Below are 20,913 nucleotides of genomic sequence, written 5' to 3' on the forward strand. Positions count from 1 at the left end.
CTTTAAAAAGATTTTTCATGTAATTTGCATTTTATTAGTGTTAAAGGTCTAAAGGATTATAACAGTAAAATCCATTTATATTCAAAATGTATGAAATTTGGATATATGTTCATACAGAAATATAAAGTAAATTTTAAATTTAAGCTAGACAATTTATGATTTTATAAATGATATAGTTTTAAATATTTAGGAGAAAAAGTATCAATTGAAATTAAAAGGTAAAATATAAATTATAGTTAATGAATATCATGATATTTTACAGTCCAAATGAAATGAAAATTGTGTTAAACAATTTTCTAATCCAGCTGTCTAACTCCAGCACTTAAGAGGCTAGGGAAAGGGAGGCAAGAGGATTAGCAGTTCAGCAACGTTCTCGACTGCATATCGAGTATGAGATCAGACTGTACTTCATGAGACCTTGCCTCAAAAGACAAAGGGGGTGGAGGAAGGGAGGAAAGGAGGAAGAAAGGAAGGAAAGAAACTTGTTGAACATGGTGGCACATGCCTGTAATTCTAGTGTTCAAGATTGGAGGCTGGAGTGTGAGTTCAGGACAAACCTTTGGGCTGCAGGAGAATTAAAGGAAGAAAGGAAAATCAGACAAAACAAAACAAATTATAGATGGAGACCTAGTTATAATTCTAGGGAACAATGCCTACTTTTCTTATTTCTTTTCTATTTTTCTTTTCTTTTCTTTTTTTTGTTTGTTTTTCAAGACAGGGTTTCACTGTGTAACCCTGGCTGTCCTAAAACTCACTATGTAGACCAGGCTGGCCTCATACTCACCGAGATCTACCTGCTTTGGCTCCTGGGTATTGGGATTAAAGGCGTGTGCCATCACTGCCTAGTGACTACTTAGTTTCTAATTGACCTGTTTTATAGCCAGATCGGCATATAATTGTAGGCATATGCACATCCAAATAAATATAAGTATGCATACATATATGAATTTAAGAGTAATTCGAATTCCTTATTATGTTAAGTTTTGGAACTGCATATGAAATCATTTGTTCCCTTAGAACTCAGGAGTTGGATAAAAAGAAAAGAAGTATGTCCAATAATAGCAGGAAGTGATACCTGCTTATGTACAGATCTGTTGCAGGCCGGCTCTCTGAAGGCCGGTATCTCACAAGTTAACTTTCTGTTTGTCTTTTATAAGTCTCTCCATTGCTTCTTTCCTGTCCTGTAAAATTGCTTCTGTTTCTGATTTTGCTATTAGTGTTTTTGAATGTGGTTGCTTTTTCTGTCTACGGCATCAGGAAAAAGTTCAAAAAATGTTAATCTTTTTTTGGAGACAGGGTCTCGTGTATTCAAGATTGGACTCAAACTCACTGTCCTTAATCTTCTTTCCTCTAGCTCCCATGACCTGAAATAAAGGCACATGCCACTATACCTGATTTATGTGATGCTAGGAATGGACCTAGAGTTTTATGCATGGTAGTCAAGCATTCTACTGATAGAGCTACATTTCCAGCCAAGGTATTAATCTTGAATGTAGACATTTAGGGTGTTTGCTCACTGTCTGTCATCACTGAGACTGATTGTGAGTAGCAGAGCTGTCCATGGGTTTTAAAATGCTTTTACCCTTTAGGTATGTCTGTGATCCACAGTGATCTCAGACAGGGCACTCATTGCCCATGTCTTAAGGATATTTACATATGATTTTATACAACATTTATTTTCACTTTCTCTTCCAGCTGGTTTTTTACTCCAGGGTTCTCTTGTCCTGATATAAAAAAGTGAAGCAATAGCTCTTGCTGGGTTGGCTCCATCACAAGGTGAGGAAGGTCATGAAGAGTTACCTGATACCAATTTTCTATTAGTGTTATCAGATGCTTCGAATATCATCAGTTCATTTCAAATATAGCTTGATATTTTCATCTGGTTTGTGTATCTAAATAAAACCTTCAGAGGTTCATTCTGTTCAAGGTATAACATCTGTCATGTAATAGTAAATTCATTTTTTAAACTTTAGTATTTGGAAATAAAATGACTTATCACAAAGAGGATAGTAGTTCAAATCTAAGTTGTTAAAAATCTAACATCAGAGCCAGGACAATATTCTTAAAAAAAATAACGGAGAACCCTATGGAACTGAGCTATATAAAGAGTCAAGGTGCACACATGATTCATGGTTCACTATAAAAAGACAAACTACAATATCCCACCAACCGAAACAGAAGTTGTTACTGTCAAGAATTACAAATGTCTTTAATTATGCAATATTAGAGTAACTTAAATGCAAATTTTATGACAAAATTGATGTTGAAACCTGACATAGTGGTTCATTCCAGTGTATTTTCATCTGAGACAGAAAGATTGCAAGTTCCAGGCCGACTTGAACAAAGTGGTGAGATGTACTTCCACAAACAAAGCAAAACAGAAAACTAATACTAAATGAAGATCTTATTTATTTTGGTTTAGTTTGATTTTCTTTTTGTAATTTTGGGAGGGAGGAGAGAGGGAGAGAGAGAAAATGAAGTCGGGTAGGGAGGAGGGGAAGATCTGGGAGGAGTTGGAGGAGGATAAAACATGACCAAAATACATTGTCCGCAAAAGTGTTTTAAATAATAAAAAAGATACTTAGCACTTTAGTGCATGCATCATCAAATGTTTGAGCCTTAAAGAACTACTTTGTTAATCACTCTATGTGTCCTACATTGGCACTGCTGTCTTAGTTAGGGTGTTTATTGCTGCAATGAAGCAAACTCCATGATGAAAAAGCAAGTTGTGGAGGAAGGATTTATCTGGCTGACACTTCACATCATAGTCCATCATTGCAGGAAGCCAGGACAGGAACTCAAACAGAGTAGGAACCTGAAGGCTGGACCTGATGCAGAGGCCATGGATGGGTGCAACTTACTGGGTTGCTTCTCCTGGCTTGCTCAACCTGCTTTTTTATAGAACCCAGGACCACTAGCCCAGGGATGGCACTGCCAACAATGGGCTGGGTCCTCCCCCACCAAGCACTAATTAAGAAAATGCCTTACAGCTGCATCTTATGGAGGCATTTTCTCAATTGAGGCTCCTTTCTCTCTGATGACTCTAGCTTGTGTCAAGTTGACGTAAAACTAACCAGATTTTTTAAAAGTCTTCCAGCTTTTGTTGTTTTGATTTCTCAAAAGCATTTGGAAATTTTTAATCAAAGAATTCATTAAAAGTTCATTTGATAATTTTAGAAAAGTGAAATTATTGCAAATAAAGCTTGCAAACAGGAAAGCATTGAGTTTATTTCAGGGGAACTGAAATTAAATGATGAGAATCCAAATGGTTTCTAAGATCTAATTTTGCAATTCTATAATTGAATGTTGGCATATCTTACTTTGAAGCATCTTTTGATGAAGCTCCTATTTTTAATTGGATAATTTTTTAGTTTGTATCAAAATAGAATGATTTTGAGAGGACTTACAATTTTGCAGCGTTACATTTTTACAAACCATTAGGAAGGATCAAAAGTAGAGACAATTTATTTTAAAATTGTTGTCACATTTAAAGTATTTGTTAAAGAAAGATACTCCTAATAGAAGCAAAATGTCACTACTTGAGAAAATATTTGAGCTTATATATCTATATATTTCAACAAAACATAACTTGAAGTATCCTCTAGGTATAGAATTTAGACCATATCAGCTAAAGGCAACTTTTTATCAATTAAGATTTGGCTTACCTATCCATCCATAGGTGGTTAGTTGTCATTCAACATGGGTGCCAAGATTTTTTTGAGAAGCACTTTTGTTTTAAAAAAGTGCAGGGAAAACTAGATATCCTAGCACAAAACCATGAATTTATCTTCAGTACATCACAGCATAGACAAAAAGTAACTCAAAATGAATTGAAGATCTAAATCTAAGAGTCAAAACTATAAACTCTGACAAAGAAACAGGTGAAAACATACATGACCTTGAACTGAGAATAAGTCTCTTAGATATGCTATTAAAAACACAAGTAGCTAAAGAATGAAATCAATGAATTAGACTTTGTGAAAATTGAAAACTTTAAAAAGTATTTATATGCGTGTGTATGAGTATAGGTATGCACACGTCATGGCACATGCATGGAGGACACAGGACAATGCCTGGGGATCAGAGCTCTCTTTCCACCATGTGGGCCCTAGGAATCAAATTCAGGTTCTCAGTCTTGGTGGCAGGCACTTTTTAACTGCTAAGCCATCTCTCCGGCCTGAAAACAAACAAATTTTAAAAACTTTGTATATCAAAAGATGTTACCCAGGAAATGAAAAAATAGGGACCTAGCTCAGTTGGTAAAGTACTTGCAGGCATGAGGACCTGAGTTCCGTCTTCAGAATCCATATAAAAAGCCAGGTATGGTGAAGAACTTGTAATTCCAGTGCTGGGGAGAGAGAAATATGTAGATTTCTTGGGCTTTCTGGTCAGTCAGCATAGCCTACATTATGAGTTCCAGGCCAGTGAGACCGTGTCTTAAAAAATATGTTGGGTGGTACCTGAAAAACAGTACCCAAGGTTGTCTCTGGCTTCCACTTGCATGTGCGCATTTGTGTATCCATATCCACACACCTGCCACCCCCACCCCCCCACACACCGACACAGTGAATAGTCTATAGCTGATCTGTGTGGTGAAAGGCTAAACTTATCCCTTTGTCTCAAGAACAATGGAAATAGTGGGTGGCCATTAATGTAAGAACCCATACCTGGCCAAAGCATGAAGAATAAATGGTCTTGATATGGTTGGCCTTAAATGGACAGCTATATTTCCCCCTTCAAGGCTCACAGAGCATTATGAAAGAGGAAATGGAAAGAATTTAAGAGCCAGAGAATAGGGAGATATGTAACAAAAAGGCATCTTTTGGAAACAACATAACTGCTGCACTCCTGAATTTACTGTAGCTGTGGTTATCTGAATAACACTTGGACCAGATTAAGCTTCTCAGCATTTCATCATGGATGGGGGAGGGGACCCATGAGGTCCCATCCCTCCTGGAGGGACTATTGGTAGCTAATGGTTGTTGAGAGATTTGTGGGTATTATTTTTCTTTAAAACTGCATCCTCTTTATTGTACATACCTTTCATTTCAGAACAAAATAAATAAATGAACAAAACATAATGCACAACACCCAGTCCTACTCTTTGGTGAAGGAGGGGAGACTTTTCTTCCTTAAGACACTAAGGGCAGGAGGGAAGAGATAACCTGCAGACATCAGCAGAGAGCTAGGTGGGTCAGAGTCAGCCAAGGCTGCAGGAGAGCCAAAGGGAGAAACATACAAAGGGCATAGGCTTCCCAGTGGGAAGTCTACTTCCATGTGAAATGACAGTATCCTTATTGTCAAGGCCAGCTTCAACAAAAATACACTTACCAGAGTGGGGGCAAAGGAATCAAAAATGTTAGTAAAGAATATGAAGACACAAGTAAAAATAATAAAACAGAAACATAAGATAGTATTGGGAGGGAATTCCAATGAACACTGAAATCCCCTGCGTTTAATTTTCCTTACCCGTGTACACCAATACAAAAAGAGGAAGAAGACAAAAGACTTCTTTAACATGATACAAAGGACAACTGGAACACTCAATTGCTTCAAAACTTTGAGACATCAAGTCATTAGCATTCTGTTGTTAGGAAGTGAAGTCGCCCTAGACCAAGTATCCTGAAGGCAGCCACTGCCCAGGTTAAACCTCCTAATACAAAAGAAGGCGCAGAAGTATGTTTGCATATCCTAACTGTCAGGGTGGAGTGGATCTACCCGTGTGTGCCATCTTAATGTCAAAACAATCAAGTAACCAAATCCTGGGTCAGGAGGTGTAAGCCTGGTTGTTGCCAACAATTTTGAGCACCCCCAAACTCTCTGACCTTCAGACAAGGTGGAAATAGACTCATATTTTGGGGCCTCCACATGGCGCCATGCAAAAGTGGTGGGATAAACTACGCTCAGCACCTCTACTGTCAATTCATTTTCATCAGGGCCCAGGCCTACTATGATCATTCAGTAGATGTAGGCTTGGGATCCTCCAGAGAGAAGCCAGGGGAAAGTAAAGTGGCTTTAACCAGTAGCACTACTAGGTTTTCACAGCCTTGTCATTTTGTCTGCCTCTGTCTTTTGCTGCGGACTTTCACACTGGGATGGTCAGGATGGATCTCTGTCTTTTGCTGTGGACTTTCACACTGGGGTGGTCAGGATGGATCTCTGTGTGTTTGCTGCGGACTTTCACACTGAGGTGGTCAGGATGGATCTCTGTGTGTTTGCTGCGGACTTTCACACTGGGGTGGTCAGGATGGATCTCTGTATGTTTGCTGCGGACTTTCACACTGGGGTGGTCAGGATGGATCTCTGTGTGTTTTTTGACCATTATGTAGCCAGTTGTAGAGTTGTCTTGGAGTGCGTGGGCCTTCATGATCTGCTCTGTGATGACTGTTCTTCCGTAAGTGATTTTTATAATGTAGCATAGTGAAGAGACAAGCTTATTGGAGATTGTCACCTTTTCAACTTTCTTACCAAAGATCTTCATGAGATTTCATAGATTCTCAAAATTTCCCTTGTTCTACTCCATTTTCTTCTCCTTCTCGTCCTCTGGTAGTTACCTGCCCTCCTTGGTCAAAGATACTAGGCTTTCCCCCGTACAACTCCTTGACCTACTGCATACAGCCCCTGTAAATAGGCTTAGTTATATAAACCACCTCACTGCTCCACTTCTTCATATGCTCCATGAAGGCAGAGTTGGCTATCCAGTCTTTGCTTTCAGTAGTAAGGTAGCAAATGGATTTCTGTGTCTCCTTCATGGGAGATACACGCTTTGATATGAAAGCCATCTCATATCCAGACTGAGAGGTGTGGTAGCCTAGTAGCTCAGAGAAGTATCATTGCCAGTTAGTGGAATCTTCATGGATTCGAAGCTTTAGGTTCTTAGAATGTACCTCACAGAATTTCTTGTATTTCTCTTTGTCTTCTGCCAGCTTAGTGATGAGCTCAAGGCTTTTCTTCCCACTGTTTTTGTAGATGATTTTCAAGGTTTTGTTCTGCTGGGGCATTTCTTGGGGGATGTTCATCCTTGGAGCCACGCATAGCACAGATAATGCTGAGATAGTTTGATATTAACTCACCATAGTTGTCCATAATGAACATATGATGGAACAAAGCTTGATGTTCTCAAAGAGGACAATAGAAACTTGCCAAGAGATGATGAACAGTGAACTGAATTCCAGCTGACCTTCTACAAAGAAGTGTTGGATGGTCAAGTGGTTTTCCCAATCACTGGTGTAGCTCTTATAGAATTCACTATATTCCTCTTCAGTGATACCATCAAGGGTTCTGGTCCAAATGGTCTTGGTCTGGCTCAATTATTCCTGACAAATGTATCTCTCCTTAGTTTTCTTTTTCTTATTTGTGTCAGTATCATCCTTCTCATCTGACCTTCCAGCTCTGGTGCGGGAGAATTGTCTGTATTCTGTCAATCATGTTATAAATAAACACTGTTTGGCCAGGCAGGAAATATAGGCAGGAAAACCAGACAGGAAGTAGAAATGATGTAATGAGAACAGGAGAATTCTGAGAAGGAGGAAGTTGATTCCTCCCATTCCTGCTCAGACCACCAAAGCATCAGGATGTGATCTGCCCAACTGAAAAAAAGTACTGAGCCACATGGCTAACATAGATCAGAAAAATGGGTTAATCAAGATGTGAGAGTTAGCCAGTGAGAGGCTAGAGGTTATAATTTATGGAGACCTATGTGTGATTTTCTTTGGGGCTAAACAGTTGTGGGGTACCGGGTGGGACAGAAAACCCCAACAACAAGCAGGCCTGGCCATTCATGTTACACAGCTCCAGTCTTAGCTTCTCCTCATCATTCTTATTGTCCTCTTCTTTTTCTTCCTTTGCCTCATTATCGCTGATCTTCTTCTGTCCTTCCTTATCCAAATAAAGAGTGCTAGGATAGCCCATGAACTGTGAGTGCTTCTTAGCCACTCCCTTGACTCTCCTATAAGCATTCTGTCTGATCTTTGGGATGAAGGATCACTTTTACATCCTTGCCAATAGGCTCACCGTGACATGCCTGTACAGTGAAGGATCCATCAGCAGAAGACTCAATAGTGTTCATCATCATTGTACTATGTGATCTCAACTTTCTCTGCCACCAGAGAGGCAGAATGAAATCCAATACTGTCTTTTTTGTGAACTTGAAACAAGCTAGGTTTATCTGAAAAGAGGAAAACACAATTGAAAAAAATCACTCCATAAGATTGGCTTGGATGCACCCGGGTGGTGGTGACATATGCCTTTAATCCTGCACTCAGGAGGCAGAGTCATCCATATCTCTGTGAGTTGGAGGCCAGCCTATTCTACAGAGCGAGTTCTAGAACAGCCAAGGCTACACAGAGAAACTCTGTCCCCCCCCCCCCCCAAAAAAAAGCCTGGAGGCATGCCTATGGACTAATTTTTCTTTTTTCTTTCTTTTATTCTTCCTTTCTTTCCTCTTCCTTTCTTCCTCTTTCTTTTTTTCCTCCTTTTTATTCCTTTCTTTCTTTCTTTCTTTCTTTCTTTCTTTCTTTCTTTCTTCTTTTTGAGAGAGTCTTTCTATGTAGTTCTGGCTGTCCGGAACTCACTATGTAGACCAAGTTCAAGGCTGATCTTGAACTCATTGAGATCCCATCTGCCTCTGCCTCCCAAGTGCTGGGCTTAAAGGGCTGCACCACCACTTCCAGCCATATTTTTTTGAGATAGGGTTTCTCTGTATAGCCCTGGCTGTCCTTGAACTCTCTATGTAAACAAAGGTGGCCTCAAACTCATAGAGATCCACCTGCTTCTGCCTCCGGAGTGCTGGAATTAAAGATGTGATCTACTCCTCTAGGACATTTTTAAAACTGGTGATTGACATGGGAGGGTCTAGCTCATTGCAGGTGGTGCTAACCTGAGCAGGAGGTCCTGGTCTATGTAAAAAAGCAGACTAAGCAAGTCATAAGGAACAAGCCAGTTAGCAGCATCATTCCATGGCATATGCATTAGTTCTTAAGGTTCCTACCTTAAGTTCCTGACCTGACTTTCTGAATGATGGACTATAAACTGTAAAATGAAATTAAGCATTTACTCCCCAAGTTGCTTTTGGTCATGATGTTTTATCACAGCAGTAGAAATCCTAACTAAAACAAACATGAAACTGCTAAATCCTAGAGACATCTGCACCAGCTTGGAGAGCCTCCATGAAAGTTTTGTGCCAGACTGAGCAATGGTTTTCAAATTATCTATGAGGTCAGGTTTGATCATGCCAATACTTGTCTCCACCAAGGTCAGGGTGCATTTTTGAGAGTTGGGATGGTGTCAATTTTCAGCTTTTTACCCCTGTGCAACTTGGACAGATCTGTCAGGCTATCACAGCAACTTTTATCCATGACATCAGAAGCATTAGAGATCAATTTCTGAAGGAACATTTCTTGTTAGAATAGAAAGCATTCATGGTGAGGGACTTACGTTGACCAAGTTCTGCCTGAAATTCAAAACTCCTCACCTTCTGGTGGTAAAAATCTCAGGCAGGGGGGTGGGGGGTGGGGGGTGGGGGAAGCATTGCATTAGTTCAGACCAGGGTGGGCCCAGACAGTCTCTGACTTGAATGTTAGCACCAAGGATGTTCAGGGTGAAAACTTGACATCATCTCCAACCCTCAAGAGAGTAGGGCAGTGCGTCATTTTTTTCAGTGTCTCCAGTAAACTTCTACCCAGGCTTAGGCAAGAAAGCAATTAAGCTCTGTGGTTCATATGCAAAAAGAAAAAAAGAAACTAGGAGGAGGACTATCTGACAAGGGGTCCAGCAGGAGATTAAATGTGTGTTTGTGGGGGAGTGGTAAGAGAGGGTAATAAAGGTAAAGGGACTAAAATTCATTTTTAATATGCATGAAACTGTCAAATAATACAAATTAAGGCATATTTGTTCTGATCATTTCTAATTTGACATTGTATTGGGGGTCCTAGCTCGTGGTAAAAGGCAAGGAAAAAAAATAAAAAGACCAGAAATAGAAAAAGGGAGAAATAAAATTGTCTTTAAGAACAAATAAAAAGACTATCTATGTAGAAAATACAAAAGAGTCTATCAAAAACCCACTAAAACGATTAAGTTAGTTTACTACAATTTCACAATACAAGGTCAAATATACACTAGAATGTTGTAGTGATGAACAATTGTGAATTGAAATAATATCATGGATAAATAACATCATTAAAAAACTATAAAATACTTAAGCATAAATCTGACCAAGTACTTGAGGGAGTCTGCCGCCTGTGTCTATGGTCTTGCCCATGACATCCAGCCGCATGGGACTTAACCTTGGAATATGGTACCACAGGAACCAGTTCCTAGGCTCTGATAAATAGCTCTGCCACTCCTGGCTCATCATCAGGATATCCCTTTTATCTGACAATGCTTGCCTCTCAATACATGTCAGTGGTTGAAATTGGCAACAGCGCTTATGGAATATTGTATAAGGTCCATGATTTGCACAGTGGCCACTTTATGGCCTTTGAGAGTCCCCAGTAGAGGAGGAGCTTGAGTGGGTTTTGAGGTAGTCTTACGGAGGACGCTGGAAGCATTTGAGCATGCCTATGTTGTCTGGCTGAGGATGTCTATGCTACTTCCTGAACTGACCAAGAGACTAAGGTGACACTAGTGTTTGAGCATATAGACCAAGCCTAAGGACATATGTGGACAAGACGCCCCCATCAGATTTGCCAGATAAGACCTTAAAGATTCACATGTGACAGTTTCTAAGAGGCCTAGATTTCCTTTATGCAAATGGTATAATTCACCAAGATCTGAGGTCAGAGAAAAGTCTTGTGACAAGTGGTGGAACATGCAAGCTGGCTGATTTGGGCCTAGCTGGATTCTACGAGAGAGAAAGAGAGAGAGAGAGAGAGAGAGAGAGAGAGAGAGAGAGAGAGAGAGACCCTTCTATCTGTGGTTATTACATTCTAATACCATACTCCCAAAGCTCTGCAGTCCACATATATTCCGTCTGTGGATAAGTGGTATATTAGTTGTATCTTTGCAGAGATGTTTCTTCAAGACCCTCTGTTCTGTAGAAATTCTGAAGCTGACTTGTAGCACAAATAATAATAACCCAGAGACAGATATTGGGGTTCAAGCTGAAGATCAGAAATGCAAAGTGGTCCATCATTAGCTCTTACCTCAACCTCAGACCGAAATGGGCAATCCTGTTTCCATGAATCCTCAGAATGAGACTATTACCCTGAGCTCCTGTCTCCTGTTTTATATTCCTCTTTAGTGCTGAAATTAAAGGTGTGCACCACTGCCACCTGGCCTCTATGGCTAACTAGTGTGACTGCTGGGATTAAAGGTGTATGCCACCACTGCCTGGCCTGTATGGCTGACTAGTGTGACTAGTTTTGCACTCTGATCTTCAGGCGAGCTTTATTTATTAATTAAAACACAAATAAAATATCACTATGCTGACTAGCTCTGCAAGATCTCATTTTTCTATTGATACAGGTCTCTCTCTACAGTCATGGATGTCCTGGAACATATTATGTAGATAAGACTAGCCAGAATTCTGGGATTAAAAGCATACACCAACATGCCCAGCCAAAATCTTTGATCTAAAAGGATTGCCTCCAGAAGGTAACTGCCTAGGCCTGGAGCAGGCCCTGGACCAGTACAGTTAGTGGTGTTGAAGATAGAAGATAGAGGGGTTTTAAGAACAGTCAGCTGGGCTGCAAATGCTGACTTTCCTTCCTTCCTTTCTTCCTTCCTTCCTTCCTTTTCTTTCTTCCTTCCTTCCTTCCTTTCATTTTTTTCTTTTCAGTCCAGGGTTTCTCTGTGTAGTTCTGACTGTCCTGGAACTTGCTCTGTAGACTAAACTGACCTTGAACTCAGACATCTGCCTGACAAGTGCTGGGATTAAAGGTGTCCACCAGCAAGGCCACTTGCAAATGCTGACCTTTAATCTACAGAAGTACACCTCTGCCTTTAAAGTCCTTTACTGTGGTACTCTTTTTACTAAGGTATGTATGTATATATGTATGTATGTTTTGTCAGGAGGTTGTGCCATGCTATAAAAGTGAAGGTCCAAATGATAGAATTCATGTTATCACGCTTTCCAGCAGGTCCCTTTACCCACTGTAGTGGTTTAATTAAGAATGGCCTCTATACCTTGAATACCTGGTTATCATGGAGTGAAACTGTTTGAAAGGATTTGAAAGGATTAGAAGGATTAGAAAGTGTGGCCTCGTTGAAGTAGGTGTGGCCTTGTTGGAGGAAGTGTGTCACTGGAGATGAGCTTTGAGGTTTCAAAAGCCCATGCTAGACCCAGTTCGCTCATTTTCTGTTGACCAGGATGAAGTTCTTATCTATTTCTCTAGCACTATGCCTGCCTGCTGACTCACTTTCCACCATGATGAAAATGTACTTTAGGCAAGTACATTTAAAATGAAACTTTAAGCAAGCCTCAAATTAAATGCTTTCCTTCGTAAGAGTTTCCTTCATAGTGCCTCTTCACAGCAATAGAACAGTATATAAAACACCCACTGGTCTATGGCCATACCACCCTGAACGCATCTGATCTCGTCTGATCTCGTAAGCTAAGCAGGGTCGGGCCTGGTTAGTACTTGGATGGGAGATCGCCTGGGAATACCGGGTGCTGTAGGCTTTAAAAAAAAAAGCACTCACTGACTCATCTCTCAAGCCCTATATGGCAGACATAAGGAAGAAGATGGTCCAGATGGAGTGGCTGTTTTCCCTGTTTTCAAGGGACACTTGAAAGGAGAGAACCCCACTGAGGAAGTAATTCCTACCTTCCTCTCAAGATATGGGGACTCTTTCAACTATTTATATAAAATTTGGTGGTGGATAGTCAACTTTCATTTTTATTTGTTTTATTTTTAGCCTCAGAACAGTTCAATCTTTTGATTAAAAGGCAGAAATTCCAGAGGCATCTCAAAGCTGTAGGGTCATTTTTGGTACTTTCACTGAGAAAATTAATGGTAAATGATTTTTCCCCTTTAGACCAGTGTCCTAATGCTGCCACCCTTTAATACAGTTCCTCATGTTGTGATGACTCCCAACCATAAAATTATTTTCATTGCTACTTAATAACAGTAAATTTGTTATTGTTATGAAAAGTAATGTAAATATCTGTGTTTTTCAATGGCATTAGATGACCCCTGTGAAAGGGGCCTTTGACCCCCAAAGGGGTTATAACCCATGGGTTGACAATGGATGCTCTAGACAATGACCTCAAGGCCATGGCAGGTCTTTCATCCTAGTATTTCTCTAAATAGACAATGAGAAAGACAGATTCCCTTGACCTTTTTGTAGGGATGTGTTGTGGTTTAAAAGAAAATGTGCCCCATAGGCTCAGAGGGAGTGGCACTACTTGAAAGGATTAGGAAGAACCTGTGGCCTTGTTCAAGTGGGTGTGGCCTTGTCAGAGGAAGTATGTCATTGGGGGTGGGCTTTGGAGTTTCAGAAGCCCAAGCCAGGATCAGTGGTTCTCTCTATTCCTACTGCCTATGGATCTGGATGTATGTCTCAGCTTCTTTTCCAGCACCATGTCTGCCTGCATCCCTCCTTACTGCCCACCATGCTGTTAATGGATTAAACCTCTGAATATTGACTAACACAGGATGCTTCATTTGAGTTACACAAGCATTTGTCTGTGCCTCTGCCTGACCCTGCACTTTTAGTTTTGTCAAAGTATAACATATCCCTTCTTTTTAAAGTTCAACTTGATTTCTACTTTTATTGAAATATGTTTTTCACACAACATATTTTGATCATATTTTCCCCCCTCCCTAACTCCTTGCAGATCTCCCCCACCTCCCTTTTCATACAACTTTATATTCTTTCTCTCTTTCAAAACAAACTAGAAACAAACCCCTAAAGAATGAAAGAATAGAAAAATATCTCACAAAGACACAATAATGAAAACCAAAACAAACACACAAAAGAAGAAAGAAATGAAGAAACAACAAACAAATAAAAGCCAAAAAAAGCAAAATGAAATGAAAAAAAAATCCACAAAGAGAACTATGTTCATTTTGTGCTGGTTAACTATTCCTGTGATATGACTGATATACCCAGTTATCTCCAATGGAGAAAACTGATTTCCCCTTTGCCAGTGGATATCAGTTGCAGAGAGTATTTTAAACCTTAAATGTCAGTTCCTCTTTTAGAATCTTATATTCTTGCTCTTTTATTTCTTTTTACCCTGTTAGCAGAGGTGTGGGTGAGTCAGCCCCCAAGTTTTAGCATAGGAGAGCTGTCACCACTGCTCATCTGTCATGTGGTGGCATGGGCAGGGGAGAGATGCCCCCCCCCATCAACACCTGAGGCAGTGGGAGAGTTGGCCCTGGAGACTAACCCTTACACCATGCCTGGGCAGCACAGTGGAGCTGACCCTGAAGGTGTAGGTGGGGGAAATCTTACCAGGAGGAATGAAAGTAGGAGAACTGGCCCCACCCATTATTCATTGTTGTAAGGGATAAACTCACCAAGACAGTGCAGGAGCGCTCACCCTGGTGGTGAGGGCAGTGGAAAGCTGCAGGCTGACCAACTCTGCAGCTATTCAGGCCTAGGATCAGGGTTATGTGTTGGCCCAGTCCAACATCGACCCTATCTGTGATCAATCGGCTGGAGCATGTTAATGGACTGACCCTGCAGACCCAAAACTGTAGGATGTCCACAACACCGGGCAACAGCAGGATAACCAAGAGGAGCTCCAGTGAAGGCCCAACCTTGATAGCGTAGCAGAAACCAGAGGCCTCAGACCAGACCAATGGATAAAAGGGTTTACTGAATGGCTCACTGTATCATACTACAGTTTCCATGACAAGATCAATTTTTCCTTCTCTCATTTTTTTCTCTTAAATTTTATTTTATTTTATAATTTGGGGGAGGTTGTCAGAGCAAAAGGTGGATACAAAGGAATGGGAAATGAATGGAATGGAGACGCATGATCTGAAAGTCACAAAGAATAAATATAAGAGAAAAAAAATCTGACCAAATAGCTGCAAGATTTTAATGTTTAAAGTAAAACACATTGCTGAAAGATCAAACAAAACATCCAAATAAATAGAGAAATATTCTTATGAATATAAATAAAAATATGCATATAACTATTACTATGCTCTCTGAGTTAATCTATAGGTTTAATACAATCTCAATCAAAATTCCTGCTAGAAGTTTGGGTTTGCAAGTTGCATCTTAACTTTGTATTCCTATGCAAAAATATAATATCAGGTTTATTGTTAGTTGAAAGAACACTGGAAAACATTTATTTTTAGTGTGTGCCAGGTATTGCTTCATGTACTTTGACTGTTTTGATAAATCTAATCCTCTTAACATGTTCCCCCCAGTTTATGGATATGCAAACAAAAGCGCAAAGTGTGAATAATTTGTCTGAGCTCATCTGATTTTGAGTCAGAGGGTTTGCCATTGAAACAAAGCAAATGGAATCCAGAGTTGAGTTATTTGTAATGAATGAATAGTTTTGTATCCATTACCGTTTGGTGCAAACAACCACAAGATCTCAGTGGCAATGATCCTTTAGTATGCATATGTCTGCAATCTGGACAGAGTGGCTTGCTGTGCTGGGCTCAGTGGAACTGCTCTAATTGTCGGCCGAGTTCAGATTTGCTTCATGTTTATTCTCCTTGAATGACAGGATTAGCCATGACCTATTCTCCTCATGGTAGTAATAGAAGCAAGAAAGACATCTCTGGTGAAACTAAGGCCCACATCAATCTGTCTGTTATTTTCTGCTGTAATTATTCAAATCAAAAGGAAGTAAGTAGAAAAGTGAAGGTTTAGCTGGGTGTGGTGGCCTTTGCATAATTCTAGCACTTGGATGGCTGGTGTAGGAGATTTGCAGGTTGGAGGTCAACTAAGGCTACTTAGTAAGTTCCAAGCCAACCTGAGCTACACAGCTACTACCTCAATTAAAAACAAACAAACAAACAAACAAAACCATTACAATCAATCAACAAACATAAAACCCTGCAACTTTCTTTTCAGATCAAGGAAGCCCCTCTCTGGTGTTCTCATAATGGGGAAGTGACAGTAGAGCCAAGCAGGTGCTCCTGTAGCCAGGTTGCATTAGAGAGGGCAAGAGCAAGAGGAGTGCCATTTCTGTTCAGTTCTGTGATATACATAATACTTGACAGAATAACAGGGGAGATCAAACTTTGATCTGGATTTGTTCAGGATCTTACGGAGAGGGGCCGTGGCAGAAAGCATCCCTTAGGGGTGGAGAAATATTAGAAGAAATATCAGGACCAAAGAGAGGAATCCTTTGTCCCCTTTAGGGTGTAAGGGCCAGGTTCTGTGCTTTTTGGCATCCCTAACATAGTATTGTTGTCAAGCTGTGTTCAAGAATTATTTGTAGTCAAACCATAAAAGAAATGATTACATTTTTACTATTGAAGAATCTCTATTTTTTTCTCATTTAAATCTCATTACCTAAGGTTCTGGTTGGCTCAGTAGCAAACACATGTTTGCCTTCTGACAAGTATTTGGGCCATTTGGTCCGGTTGCTTTGAGTTACTCCAATGTAGTCCAGCAAAACCTTGTTTTGCTGGGGCTTATCACTGATTGCAAAACCAAGCCTGACTAAGGAAACTGACAAATTCTGCTTAGGGCTTGTGTACTCTCATGGGCAAGTGTGTGTGTGTGTGTGTGTGTGTGTGTGTGTGTGTAAGTGTGTGTGTGTATGTGTGTATGTGTGTGTGTGTTTCCATGTGCGCTTTGAGCAGAGATTCCACATGAAGAAGAAAGGCAAGATGTTGCCCAGCTGGATTGTTCTGGCAGAACTTCTTCACATAATCCTCTTGGAACTTTCTGCAATGCTTCTTCCCCTTTCCATTTCTATAGAGCTACAAAATTTACTGAGTTTCCCCGGATGTGACCTGAACTCATCACTGAGATAATTTCTGACTGTTCATGCTGGGATGACAGAGTATAGCAAGGGAAGTATATGGACATGTACCCTTATATAAACCTGGTATTGTTGGAAGGAAGAAAGCTAAAGTCATCAGAAATGTTACAATGTACACATTGGGCTTTTAGGCGCTGCTCTGGGTCAGAGGCAGTAGCATTGATCATTTCTTAGCAGTGAAAACCATTTAATGCAGTGCTAGTCATAATAGCAATAAATGGAAACAAACTATATATATATGACTAGATATAGAAAGTGTGATACATACAAAGCATAGAACATTACTCATCCATTAAAAGATTAAAAATCCTGTCATTTGTGACAATATTGGTGAGATTGGAGAATATTATTGTAGTGATACAATCAAGTCACAAGAAAACAAATACCATATTATTATACACACATATGAAGTCTAAAAAGAAAAATCTAATTGTGTAGGTCTCTAGAATAGAATAATCATTGCCAGAGAAGAGGGGAATAGGAGAGAATATGATAAAAATGCTTGATTAATGGCAATTTTGTCATTAAAAATCCATCCATGTTGAGATGTCAACTGATGTTGTTATAGTGTGGGTGTTATTTAGGTGAACATATTGTTAAGCTTTGATGGGTGCCACTATATGATATATATATATATATATATATATATATATATATATATATATGAAAACATTATCTTGTAGCAGATGTCCTGGTTCTCTGACAATCTTTCTACCCTCTCTTGCATGATATTCTTTGAGCCTTAGGGGTTGTGTTATAGATGTTATCAACTGGGGATGGATACTCCATGCTCAGCATTTCTCTGCATTTTGACTAGCTGTGTATTTCTGTAGTGGTCTCCATTTGCTACAACAAGGTAAAGAGCCACAGGCAATTAATGGCTACTAAGAGAGGAAGAATCAGTCTTCTCCATGGATGAGCTTCCTGACAGGCTGTCCAGTCTCAAGTAGTCAGCCCTAAACATATACATATGAGCAATACTAAATGGAATTAGCAAGAATTATAAAACATAGGGATGTCCTGGAGGCTTTGAGACACATAGAAATCACTGACAAATTTGGTTTGGATTCCAAGAAAGATGCTAAAGGATGTTATTCTTAGAGTGATCAGGCCAGCTACATGTGTTATAAGGTCAAAAAAAAGGTCTCTTCATTGGGGTTTCTAATGCTGTGAAGAGACATCATGACCACAGCAACTCTTATAAAAGAAAACATTTAATTGGGGTTGACTTACAGTTTCAGAGGTTTAGCTCATTATCTTCCTGGTGGCATGCAGGCAGACTTGGTGCTGGAGAAGTAGGCGAAAGTTCTACATCTTGATTGACAGGCAGCAAAAGCAACTGTGCTACACTGGGCATAGCTTGAGTGCAGGAGACCTCAAAGCCCACCCACTCAGTGACATACTTCCTCCAATGAGGCTATACCTACTCCAACAAAGCCACACCTCCTAATAGTGCCACTCCTTATTGGGGACATTTTATATCAAACCACCACATAAGGGAAGTATAAAAATACAGAAGATGACCCTTTTTTTATGGTGCCCACTAGGTGGTCATGTCAAGATGAAGCTGAATATCTCTTTCCTAGACACCAGCTGTCAGAAACTCATTAAAGTAGACAATGAAGGCAAGCTTTGCACTTTCTGTGAGAAGCACATGGTCACAGAAGTAGCTGCTGATGCTCTGGGTGAAGAATGGAAGGGTTATGTGTTCTAAATCTGTGGTAGGAACAACAAATGATTTTTTTCATGAACCAAGGTATCTTGACCCAGAGCAAAGTGCATCTACTTTTGAATAAGGAACATTCTTGTGGCTCAAGGAGACCTGGAGAGGAGAAGCACAAGTTTGTTCATGGACGCATTGTGGATGACAATCTGAGCATTTTCAACTCTGTCACTGTAAAAAAGGAGAGAATGATATTCCTGGCCTGGCAGACTCTATTGTGCCTCAGCAGTTGAGATCTAAAAGAGGAAATGATGTCCACCAATATGTTATCAGAAAGCCCTTAAACAATGAAGGTAAGAAGCCCACCCAAGATTCAGCATCTTGTTACTCCACATGTCCTGCAATGTAAACACCTATGTATTGATCGAAAGAAACAGCATACCAGGAAAAACAAGGAGAAAACTGTAGACGATGCTAAAATTTTAGCCAAGAGAATGAAGGAAATTAAAGAAAAATGCCAGGGACAGATTGCCAAGAGATGTAAGCTGTCCTCACTGAGAGCTTTTACTTATAAATCTGAGTCTAATAAAAAAATAAAAGCCTTTAAGAGTAACAAATAAATGATTCAGTATTGAAAAAAATGCAAGATGATTTTTTTCTCTATGTAAGTAAAATCTAAGAGTAGACAGCAAAATGCTGGTATAATAACTTTTAAAATAAAGAAGATTCATATTCTTTTGTGTTTCTCACGCCATCCTCCTTTGTCTTTATGGTCCAAAATGGTGGCTAGAGTTCCAACAATCACTTCTAGATTCATGGAATGAAATAAAAATGGACAAGGGGAAAAAGGCCACTATTTTATCTTTTAAGAAGGTGTTCTAGAGGCTTCCATATAGGTATATTTATATATCATTGTCTTGATACATTTTTGTAATCCAGCAAATAAAGTTTGCCTGAAGATCAGAGTGCAGAGCTAAGCTACTAGATAATCATAGAAGTCAGTGGTGGCACACATCTTTAATCCTAGCACTCAGGAGGCAGAGGCAAACAGAGCTCTGTGAGTTCTAGGTCACCCTGAGCTACACTAGATTAATCTAGTCTCAAAGGGAAACAGAGCCAGGTGGTGGTGGCTTACACATTTAATCCTAGCATCAGTGATCCCATGCCTTTAATCCCAGCACTAGGGAGGTGGAGACAGGAGCGATATGGCTGAGCAGAGAGGAATATAAATTGGAAGGAGACAAGAGCTCAGTAAGTACAGTCTGGAGATGCATTCTGAAGCAGTCAGTTAGAGGACACAGCCTGAAGAGGCAGTCTGAGAACAGGATCACCATTTTGGGCTGAGGATTCGGTAGAGGTCAAAGGTCTCTCTAGTAGCTGACCGCTCTGCTTCTCTGAACTCTCAGCTTTCGCCCCTATATCTTACTCTGGTTTTTATTATTAAGAACAATTAGAATTCATGTTACATATCATTGGTTAAAACATATGTTAAACATAGAATAGTGCCAACACTGTAAAATGTAGTCTTATGGGTGGCTATGTGTTTACCTGAGAATCAGTTTTATGACAAAGCAAGGCAGATGGTTTTGGAGTAAGCAACTACAAGTGTCTTTTTTTTTATCAATAGAACAGAAGACAAATCTCTAGGGAATCACAGCAGAAATGTTATGATTTTAGGAGTCAAATGAATGGTAGTTTGCTTTCCATTCTGGGTTTCAGTCAATGGTGTATACAGACCACTTTCTCTTCCTTCCAAAATGCACTCAACCTCTTTGTCTCAATGACTCTCTGCCGTTTGTGTTGTTCAGCATTCATTTCTGCCTGGCCCCAGTGATCCTTTTCTTTAAGGCATGGGCCAGACTCTTAGTTCCACTTCCTATTTCCCACCCTTACTCCAGATTGTGGATCTTGTTTTCTCAGTGATTCGGGAATCAGGTAAATGCATACGAGTTAACTTCACATGGGGTGAACTTTGGACTACGGGGAACATGGTGTAGATGGTGACCAGCTGTTAAAGTCCCCCTACCCCATTTCCCCTCCATGTCGTGGTGCTATTCTGACACACCACTTTGCATATGGCCTGTCTGGAGGTGTCTCGCATGGTTAAGTTGTTGGCTATGTCTCTTTGGGAATCAGTGCCAGCTCATCTAGACATTATTTTGCCATCCTTCTCTCTTTGCTTCTCTTCTCCCTCATTCCTGCTGTTCTAGGATTACAGAGGCCTGACATAGGGTAATAGTCAATAGAGCTATCCCACCCTGGAAGTACCTTTTCAGCACTTCCTTTTGCTCAAAGAAATAATTAGAAGGTGAGCAAGAGCACCTGACCCCAACTAACCACAGGGAAA

General features: G+C 40.1%; 1 non-coding gene and 2 pseudogenes across 1 annotated transcript; 2 read left to right on the forward strand and 1 right to left on the reverse strand.

Annotated features, from left to right (window-relative positions):
- Positions 1–5,097: 5,097 nt before the first annotated feature.
- On the reverse strand, positions 5,098–10,273 carry LOC121441315 (annotated as a pseudogene).
- A 104-nt stretch (positions 10,274–10,377) lies between these two features.
- On the forward strand, positions 10,378–11,058 carry LOC121441316 (annotated as a pseudogene).
- A 1,442-nt stretch (positions 11,059–12,500) lies between these two features.
- Positions 12,501–12,619, forward strand: LOC121441362. The gene has a single exon (XR_005973450.1). It is a non-coding gene; the product is annotated as a 5S ribosomal RNA (ribosomal RNA).
- The last annotated feature ends 8,294 nt before the right edge of the window (positions 12,620–20,913 follow it).

The sequence above is a fragment of the Microtus oregoni genome, unplaced genomic scaffold (assembly GCF_018167655.1).
Source record: "Microtus oregoni isolate MIOR12 unplaced genomic scaffold, Mior012 000074F_ref0000038, whole genome shotgun sequence".
In the NCBI taxonomy this organism is placed as follows: domain Eukaryota; kingdom Metazoa; phylum Chordata; class Mammalia; order Rodentia; family Cricetidae; genus Microtus; species Microtus oregoni.